Source organism: Diceros bicornis, chromosome 9 (assembly GCF_020826845.1).
Source record: "Diceros bicornis minor isolate mBicDic1 chromosome 9, mDicBic1.mat.cur, whole genome shotgun sequence".
In the NCBI taxonomy this organism is placed as follows: Eukaryota; Metazoa; Chordata; class Mammalia; order Perissodactyla; family Rhinocerotidae; genus Diceros; species Diceros bicornis.
In genome coordinates this window covers 20,001,578-20,012,649 of record NC_080748.1, presented here as the reverse complement: position 1 = coordinate 20,012,649, position 11,072 = coordinate 20,001,578, and positions in this window count along the sequence as shown.

Genomic DNA, 11,072 nt, shown 5'->3' with positions numbered 1-11,072 from the left:
TGTTTCCTGTCACATTGGAGAACCTGTCAGAGAACCACTGTATAAACAGAAACAAAAAGAAAGCCTTTGTTCCTTTGTTTTCTGCCTCTACAGAACATAGACAGGTGGAGTCCACATGCGGTCTAAAGATATCCACCCTGAAATTAGCCCCAGGAGGGATCCACGTGATGAAAAATGGAGTGTGATGGGATATGAAGTGCCTTTTTCATTAAAGATGTGTTTCAATCACTACATCTCCTGTTCCTTTTCCGTTATAAAACTGTGCTTGAATGTGTGGTTTGCATACCAGTCTCTGAACGTCAGAAATTGTTGCTTTAACCCATAAAGAAGTAATCAATATCTCTAAAAACTCTGTCATCATCATTGATTATCTCACCTAATACATTGTTGTGCAGTAATAATATTTTACTTGGTAAACTCCTAAAATGCACAAATTTTATAAAAATTATTTGTCAAAAAAATAGAGAATCATTGGCACTTCTGTCTTGTACTAACATGTATGTAGACATAAATCATTTTTTAAAATTCCTTATTCAGAGGAATATTTAAGAGTTGTTATCTCATTTCAATGAACAATGCTGTAGAATTTCCAGTTGGAGGGAATCTTTAAAATCATCTACTCTGGCATTCTAGTTGCAACTGAGGTTTTGTAAAGTGAAATTATACTTACAAGATTACATAGCAAGTCAGTTATATAGTTTTGAAAGCAACGCTGGAATCCAAGTTTCCAGATTCCTAAGCCAGAATCTTAAGTCCTGTCCACAAGACCAGCCTTGAGGAATTACCACGCTAAATGGCACCTAACAGTGATTGAATGCTATATTTTAGAGCTTCCTGTATAAACCTCTCATATTGTATGAGATCTGGTTGGGGGTGCTCAGAACCTGATGGGATCCTGTGGCAGGCTAATACCTCAGAGCTATAATTAAATCATGCTTAGGGACTACATTGTGGTATAACAGGCGTGACATTTATACCAAGTCAAATTCAGAAAGTTTAAGAACGAATTTCTATACTGTGCCAATTTATAGTGTTCCCTCTGCTTGTAGACCTTGTTTGGGTGCTAATAAGCACCAGTGACCACACTAAAATGTTTACCACAATCTGGGGCCCATTCATCACAATTTGGTTGGTAGTGGCTTATTGTGGCCAATGTAAAGCAGTGAACAAAGTCAGAAGACTTGAGTATTACCCCAGAATCCCCCTCTTAGGCCTTATCCTAACTTACCTTCACCAAGAGCTAGATGCCTTAGCAATATAGAGTTAATCACGGCACTTGACTTACCAAATTATGAGAATCGAATGGAGTCAAATGTTTGAAAGTCCTTTGAGGTACAAAAATGTGGTAAACAAACATAGGCTCATGACTCTGTTGCCTGAACTCAACTTATAGATGCCACAGAAGCAAGAGAGAGGCTGAAAGACGCTAAAATCTAAATCTAACCCACACAGACACTCACACACTGAGAGATCCTTGGAGAAGAAAACAGGTTTACCTTCAAGTGGGGGGTGTGAGGACAGAATGCTAGCCTAGGAAGTTATAGAAAGAGCACAGGCTAAAGAAGAGCTTTCTGGATGTGTATCACTAGGGGAATGGATATCAACAATGTCCTATAAGCATAAGATTAAATATTATGCAGCAGTCAGAAGTAACAAATTAAATCTACATATAACTACATGGAATGATGTTTAAAACATAGTATTGAATAAAAATATACATATCTATAGCAAAATACTATTTGGGAAAATTCATAATGTGCACACAAAAAACCAAAACATCATACATTTTTTCTACCACACACATGTATTTATAATCAACTGAGTTTCTATGGGAAGAAGAGGAATGTCATGTAGGATGACTTTAAAAAAGAGAAAACAATAATAAAATAGAACGAGGGAGGAGACTTAAACTTCGCTATGCTGTAATGTTTGTGAACTAAGGAATATTGTTATCTTCAGACACCAATTCCACGAAGAAAAAGAAAAGAGGAGAAGAAAATAGAGAGCAGCAGGAAAGTAGGGAGCACTACTCAAAATTAGGCTATGCCTCTCCTGTCTTCACTGCTGGTACAGAAAAGTATCCCGACAATTCCATAGTAACCATCCCAATAATATATATCATCTTTAACAAGAGCAAATTGTCATTTTCTTTTATTGATATTTGTATTCATATATATATGCATATACATATATACGTACACACATCTATATAATTTCCACTTATGTCTTTACTATCTGCTTAGAGACTAAAGGCGTAATAAAGAGATTATAAACAGTCTGTCTCCATTTTTGATGTTTGACAGCTAATAACTTTCAAGCCCCACTTCTCCCTTTTCCCCACCTTGACTGACATCTAGACAAGCCAATAAGAAAGCCTACAAGCGCTCTACTCCTTGGTGCTGGTGGGAAATTCAAACCAAGTGAACCCAGGCCCTGTGAAGACCACTCAGCCTGACCCCACACCCTAACTCCAATAAAAGTCCAAGTTCCCCTTTAGTTCCCCTTCCTGCTCTTTCAAGCCGCTTTTGAACCTTCTTGGGAACTTACTTTGCTCTCCAGAGAAGGTCTTATATAAGTAATAAATTTCTTTATACCTTCTTGGTGCATGTGTGGCAGCGTCAGTCTTGACATCTAGATCAAATTTCAGCACAATCCTGTCCCCCCTCAGGACAACCACAAATCAAAAAGGAAAATAAAATATACAGGGGCGCTAATTTCCATTCGGTCGTTCCAATGATGATGCTGGCCTGCAGAGCCAGCATAGCTAAAAAGAGATATGCAATAATTACCTTCATCTTTTTACCTGAAATTACCATTAAGACTGAAGGCAAAAGAAAAACATTTTTATAATTTTATCTCTATTTCTTTTTCGAATAAAATAAAAATAGCACTTAAGCAAAATAAGTCTTTTCTAAGCCATAGGGAATATATTACTATGGTAACATGATCTCCAACAGAAATAGCAACACTGATCTTGATATACTCATAGGATTAGTTTTCTCTTGATATATGCCACAGTGGCATATAGATAAGACCTGCAAAAACTTTAAGCAGAATATCTAAGCTACAATATAATGCAACCTCATAATGAGGTTATATAAAGCTTTACCTTCAGTCTCCATGTAAAATAATCAGAAACTCCTTTTTGGATTGTGCATTTTACATGTTAATAAGGGATATAAAGCAGAGTTGCTTTTCCAGGGCACACCAGCAGAATAGAAATCCTGTTAGGTACTCCTCACTTTTAAGTCGGTGGCAACTATCTATGTCTCCTGGCAGCCAAAAACAAAAAACCAAACCAAACAAGAGCAGCAAAATATCTTGTACCTTTCCAGAAAAAGTACTAAAAAGGGAATTTATATTTATTTACAAACAAATGTGGGAAGTTACTGTATATCATCCTGATACATTTGAATAATATTCCTAAATGTGTGTGTATACATATATAGATATATATCTATATATCCCTTTTTCTTTTTTAATTTGGATATGTTCCATCTTGAAGACTTGCCAGCTTAGCATCTCAGTGTCACCTTGACCTAACCATACAACCCTTGCAGTAGAATTATTCACCAAATACTTTGTCTTTCGTCCATTCGACCTGCCCCTTCTGTACCGCTGGGCTCTCTCTCTGTATCTCCCCAGAGTTAATCTTCTGAATAGGTTGAACAGATACTTCCACATGTTTTCCTACCCCCACAGAAGTGTCTTAATCCTGTAACTTTAAATCCTCCTTTACCTGCTTTACAGTTTAAAAAGCACTTTTACACATAGTTCACGACATCATCAACATAAAATAACTCTGGGTGTTTTCACTTTATTTTTGGTACTATTGCCCAACAGTTCCTTGAGGTCAATCACCATGCCTATTCAGGCTGAAAAATAGGTATTCCTTAGTGCATTTTGAGGTCTCACTTGACGTAAATACGGAGTTGGCAATTTTGAGAGTGATGTTTACTTCTGTCAACTTCAAAAAGACACAGAATTTATTCCATTTGGACATTTACTTAAAAACTTCCTCCTACTTTAAAAATAGCTCCTAAAACATCTCTGAGGGGTTGAAAGGACAGATATTATTAGCTGATTATTGAGTTAAAGAAATTGAAGTGCCAGGATGTTAAGTGATTTTCCCAATGATCTCACAGCTGATGACTGGATAATCAAGGGTTCAACTCAGACCGTCTGACCTCCCAGTAGCAGCCTCTCTCTCTCTTTGCCTCAAGTCTTTAAGTTTTAATTTCTTTACTCTAAGTCTTTTTACTTTTATTAATAGTCAAATCTCTCTTTAAATTTTAACAGTAATGTGTAAGTTTCTGTGAAAGAATAATCCAATACCAAGGTTATAGAGAGGAATGAAAGAAGATAAATGAAGAGAAAATAATCTTTGCTAAGGGGTAGACATGGTACCGGTTTCATAAGTTTACTTAGAGTTTTTCCTAATTTTACTTATCAGAATCTGATCTCCAACAGAAAGACCATAAACTCATTTTTACCTTAAGAAATAAACAGCTAAGGGGCCGGCCCTGTGGCCTAGGATTAAGTTCTGCACACGCCACTTCGGTGGCCCAGGTTTGGTTCCCATGTGTGAACCAACACCACTCATTGGTGGCCAAGCTGTGGCGGCCACCCACATATGAAATAAAGGAAGATTGACACAGATGTTAGCGCAGGGAGAATCTTCCTCAGCAAAAAACTAAATAAACAAATAAAATAAAATAAAGAGCTGATAACAGGTTACAGTTTTACTCCTGCTTCTCAGAGAAGGTGTAGCTTAGATGAAATTCTTAAAAAAAAGAAAAAAAGCCTTCCTTAGAGTAAAATTTCAGGCCACATCAAATAGTGGAGGATGTTAGAAGGATGAAGAATTTGGAAGAAAAGGAAAGAATTTGGTGTCTGAGAACATACCTGGTGGGAGTTTTCCTAGTAAGCCTTTCACTCTTTTCTCTACTTTAGATTTGTTGGTTGGGGTCACCAAGTCTATAGGCTAACCCCAAAGACCATCCATCTCACCTCACACCTTACAATTGTGTGAAGTGATATAATGCTATTGGAATCAAAAGCGATCCTAAGAATCATCTAATCTAATTGCTTTATTTTTAACTAATCTCAAAAAACACAATATATTGAGTTCTAAATATTTTATCTATTCAAGAGATTTTTACATGCCAAATTAATTAGAAGATGAAAACATTTGTTGGAATCACTTAAAAGAAATAACAACAAAATCCAACTGATACACTTTGTGTTAGAATCACCTGAACCAATTGCTCTCAATCCTGGCTGTTTATTATTGTTTCTTGGAGAAGTATTGATTTATTTTTTTCTGGAGTGGTAGTCTGGCCATCTGTACTTTTAAAAGGTCTTCAGTTAGTGCAGTTAGGCTCAACAAACACTGATCTAGACATTTTATATGACAGTATGTTATAGCTCAAATTAGCTGAGTGATGGTTAAAATATTTTCTTCCCTATGTAAGTATAAAACCCTCACATTTTTTAAGATTTAACACTGGATATATAGATAAGTTAAAAGTCAACTTTTCGGACTTTAGTTATGAAAACTTTATCAAAAATATTTTCATCTGCTACATCCTGGATTTGTAATCTTTTCAATAAAATCTCAAAGGAATAAAGTTAGTCATGTCTGAACAAGCTATAAAGGAAATGCATCTTCTTAAAGCTTGAAAGGAAAGCAAATTACTTATTTTGATTTTACTAATACTTACATTAATGAAGAGCTATTACAATAAAATTAATAATTTGGAAGAATATAAATCAAGAATATCTAATGATGCTAAAAGCAAAATAAACACAAGACAATTTTTGTTTTTGAATTTATTAGATTTTTAAGCTATATGATGATGTATATAATAGTTAAATAAAATATAAATTTCTAAGTATGTTCCTTATCACCAGCAGAAAGTCAACAACAAGGCATTTAATTGGGAATTAGTGATCAGAAAACAACAGGTTTCTAACTGGTATAAATATTTGTTAAGCTGACCAAGAGTTCACTTTAGCAAGAGAGTCCTATTCTAGATCAATTATTTTGCAGATTCAAGCTTTGAGAGCCCTTGGAGAAAGTACCATGGTGTGTTAAACTCTTGTCATCTCTGTAGGCAAGCCTGAGCACAATCAGACAAGTATCCAAAATATTAGGACATGTATTTTGTAAAGTTCGGAATAAAAATCAACAATATTCTTTGTTTACAGACTCTGGTAAGGAACATAGTTCAAAAAGAGAATTCTCAAACTATAACTCCTACGGTAAATTATATAATATTTCAATAGGTGAAAGGAAAAGAACCTAAGGAAACTAGGGTACTTGCCTAGAGAGCTCTGAATTTAAAGGAGAAGATACAAAATTACAAAAGAATAAGAATGTGGAAGAAGGCCAAAGCTCAAAGTGGATTGTGGTTTGTGGAAAATCGTAAAAATAATGAAAAAAGTCCTCATCATTAATTTTCACAGAACAAAGCAAATCAGAAAAGAAAAATATCTGTTCTTAGTGACTGATCAATGACACAGATTAAGCTATTCTCAGCATCTTTGTGTCCATTTACTCTATCAATAAGAATTTTCTTCAATGTGGTAGGGGAAAAGCGATTACATTTATTATACAAAGATGAAAACCTAAGGCAGGTATTAAGAAAGTAAGAAAGTAACTGCATCAAATAAGTTTAAATCTATCAACCAGAATAACTTCTACCCCATGCTACTAAAAGTGCATGCAGAGGAGATCATTGAATGGCTAGTGTTGATCTGTAATGAACGATGGTTGCATGAGAGACATGCTGGGAGATGGCATACAAGCAAATGAAATTCAGATTTTACGAAGAAAGATTTGGAAACTTGGCATTTACCACAGATATGATTCTGGATCTCAATATTAAATTTAATAGTTTTTGATCATATAAAAGAGGAAGCATGATTATCAAGATTCAGCATGGGTTCACTAAGAACAACTCATGCCTGGTTAACTTAACTCAATGAATGACTATGTCATTGATTGAATGACTATACTGATACACAAGGGAAAGCTTGTAGATATGAAAGGTATGTGGATTTCAATACAAAATTATTCATACACTATTTTATAAGGATAACTGAAGGAGAAGAGAGGGTGAAAGGGGCAGAAAGCTTATTTAAAGACATAATGGCTGAGAACTTTCCAAACCTGGGGAGAGATTTGGACATCTAAGTTCATGAAGCTAATGGGTCACCGCAAAATTTCAGTACAAAACAATCTTCTCCAAGACACAGTATAGTAAAACTGTCTAAAATGAAAGATAAAGAGAGAATTTAAAAGCAACAAGAGAAAAAAATTGCTCTCTTATAAGGGAACCCTTATGAGGCTCTCAGTGGATTTCTCAGCAGAAACCTTGCAGTCCCAGGAGAGAGTGGGATGATATATTCAAAGTCCAGAAAGAAAAAACTGCCAATGAAGAATGCTTTATCCAGTAAAGCTTTTCTTCAGAAATGAAGGCAAGATAAAGACTTTTCCAAACAAAAGCTGAGGGAGTTCATCACCACTAACATGCCTTGAAAGAAATGCTGAAAGGAGCTCTTCAAGTCAAAATGAAAGGATCCCAATTAGTAAACATGAAAATATACAACACACTGGTAAAAATAAGTATGTAGTCAGAATAAGAATACGCTAGTACTGTAATATGGTGGTGATGTGCAATATACCTCTAGTATAAAGGTTAAAGGACAAAAGTATTAAAATAGCTATAGCTACAATAATTTGTTAATGGATACACAATAAAAAAATGTAAATTGTGACATCAAACAAATAAAGTGTGTGGGGGGAGTCAAAAGAATAAAGTTTTTGCATACAAAGTTAAGTTGTTATCAGCTTAAAATAGACTATTATATCAATAAGATATTTAATAAGATATTTCAAATAAGCCTCAGGATAATCACAAACAAAAAACCCATAGTAGATACACACAAAATAAACAGAAGGGAATCAAATAGCACTACTGAAAATCATCAATCCACAAAGGAAGAGAGCAAGAGAGGATGAAAGGAACAAAGGAAATACAAAACAGCTGGAAAACAACTAACAGGGTGGCAATAGTAAATCCTTACCTATCAATAATTACTTTAAATGTAAGTAGATTTAATTCTCCAGTCAAAAGTCATAGAGTGGCTGAATGGACAAAAACACAGGACCCAACTATATTCTGCCTACCAGAGACTCACTTCAGCTTCAAGGACACACAAAGGCTCAAAGTGAAGGGAGGGAAAAAGATATTCCATGTAAATGGAAACCAAAAGAGAGCTGAGATAGCTATATTTATATAAAAACAAAATATACTTTAAGTCAAAAACTGTAACAAGAGACAAAGGTCATTATATAATGATAAAGGGGTCATTCATCAAGAGGATATAACAATTGTAAATATGTACACACTCAAAGTTGGAGCACTTAAATATATTAAGCAAATTCTAACATATCTGAAAGAAGTAATAGACAACAATACAATAATAGTAGGAGACTTCAACATCCCACTTTCAACAATGGATAGATCTTACTGACAGAAAATCAATAAGGAAGTATTGGACTTGAACTATTATTTAGACCAAATGTCTGAACATTTCATCCAATAGCAGCAAAAAACACATTCTTCTCAAGTGCCTATGGATCATGCACCATGATAAATCATATGTTAGATCATAAAACAAGTCTTAGCAAATTTAAAAAGTATCTTTTCCAACCACAATATATGAAATGAAAAATCAATAACAGGAGGAAAACTAGATTTTCACAAATATGTGGAAATTAAATGACACACTCCTGAGCAACCAATGAGTGAGTCAAAGATGAAACCAAAGAAAATAAAAAAAAATCTTGAAACAAATGAAAATGGAAACACTACATACTAAAACTTATGGATGCAGCAAAAGCAGTGCTAAGAGGGAAATTTATAGTGATAAACACCTATATTAACAACAACAAAAGATCTCAAATAAACAACTTAACTTTATACCTCAAGAAAACAGAAAAATAAAAACCAAGTCCAATATTAGCAGAAGGGAGGATATGATAAAGATCAGAGCTGAAATAAATGAAATAGAGTATAGAAAAGTTCAACAAACCTAAGAATTGTTTTTTTTTTTAAAGATAAATAAAATTGACAAACCTTTAGCTAGACTTATCAAGAAAAAAGAGAGGACTCAAATAAGTAAAATTAGAAATGGAAAACAAAACATTACAACTGATACCACAGAAACACAGAAACATAAGAGACAACTCTGAACAATTATATACCAACAAATTGGACAACCTAGAAGAAATTGACAAATTCCTAGTAACATTCAACCTACCAAGTCTGAATCATGAAGAAATAAAAAATCTGAACAGGCCAATAACAAGTAAAGAGATTGAATCAGCATAGAAAACATCCCAGCAAAGAGCAGGACCAGATGGCTTTATGGGTGAATTCTACCAAACAGTTAAAGAAGAATTAACGCCAATTCTTTTCAAACTCTTCCAAAAAATAGAAGAGAAGGGAACACTCCCAAACTCATTTTACAAGGCCAAAATTACCCTGATACCAAAGTGAGATAAGAATACTATAAGAAAAGAAAACTGAAGGCCAATATCCTTAATGAATATAGAAGCAAAAATTTTCAACAAACTACTAGCAAGCTGAATTCAACAGTACATTAAAGGAACATACACCATGATCAAGTGGGGATTTATCCCTGGGACACAAGGATTGTTCAACACACAAATCAATAAATGTGATACATCATATTAATATAATGAAAGATAAAAATCATATGATTATTTCATATATAAAAAAAGCACTTGAAAAAACTCAACTAACTTTCATGATAAAAACTCTCAACAGATTGGGTATAGAAGGAACATACCTCAACATAATAAAGACTGTATGTGATAAACTCACAGCTAATATCAAACTCAATGATGAAAGGTTGAAAGCTTCCCCTCTAAGATCAAGAAGAAGACAAGGGTGTCCACTCTCACCGCTCCTAATCAACATATTACTGGAAGTTCTAGCCAGAGCAATTAGGCAATAAAAAGAGATAAAAGGCACCCAAATTGGAAAAGAAGTGAAATTTTCTTTGTTTGCTGATGATGTGATCATGTATATAGAAAATTCTAAAGCCTCCACCAAAAAACTTAGAACTAATCAACAAATTCACTTACATTTCAGGATACAAAATCAACATAAAAAAACCAGTTGTGTTTTTATATGATTACTGATGATTACTATCTGAACAAGAAATTAAGAAAACAATCTCACCTTCAATAGCATCAAAAACAATAAAATATTTAAAAATAAATTTAACCAAGGAAAGATCCATACCCTGAAAACTATAAGACATTCATAAAAGAAATTGAAGACAAAAATAAATGGAAGATATCTCATGTTCGTGAATTGGAAAAGTTAATATTGTTGAAATGTCCATACTACACAAATCCATCAGTAGACTCAAGGCAATCTTATCAAGATTCTAATGGCATTTTTCACAGAAATAGAAAAAAAATCCTAAACTTTGTTTGAAACCACAAAAGGAACTGCATACACAAAGCAATCTTGTAAAAGAAGAAAGCTGGAAGCATCACATTTTCTGATTTCAAACTTTATTACAAAGCTATAGTAATCAAAACAGTATGGTACTGGCATAAAAATAGACACATAGACCAATGTGAATGGAGAGCCCAGAAATAAACCCACACATATATGGTCAACTAATATTTGACAAGGAAGCCAAGAATACTAAATGGGGAAGGGATTTTTTATTCAGTAAATGATGTTGGGAAAACTGGATATTCATAAAAAGAGTGAAATTGGACCCCTGTCTTGAACCACTCATGAAAATTAACTTGAAATGGGTTAAAGACTTCAAGGTAAGACCTGAAATAGTAAAAATCCTAGAAGAAAATTTAAGAAAAAATCTCCTTGACATTGGTCTTGGCAATGATTTTTTGGATTTGACACCAAGAGCAAAGACAACAAAAGCAAAAACAAACAAGTGGGACTACATCAAACTAAAAAGCTTCTGCACACCAAAAGTTTGATCAAGAAAATGAAAAG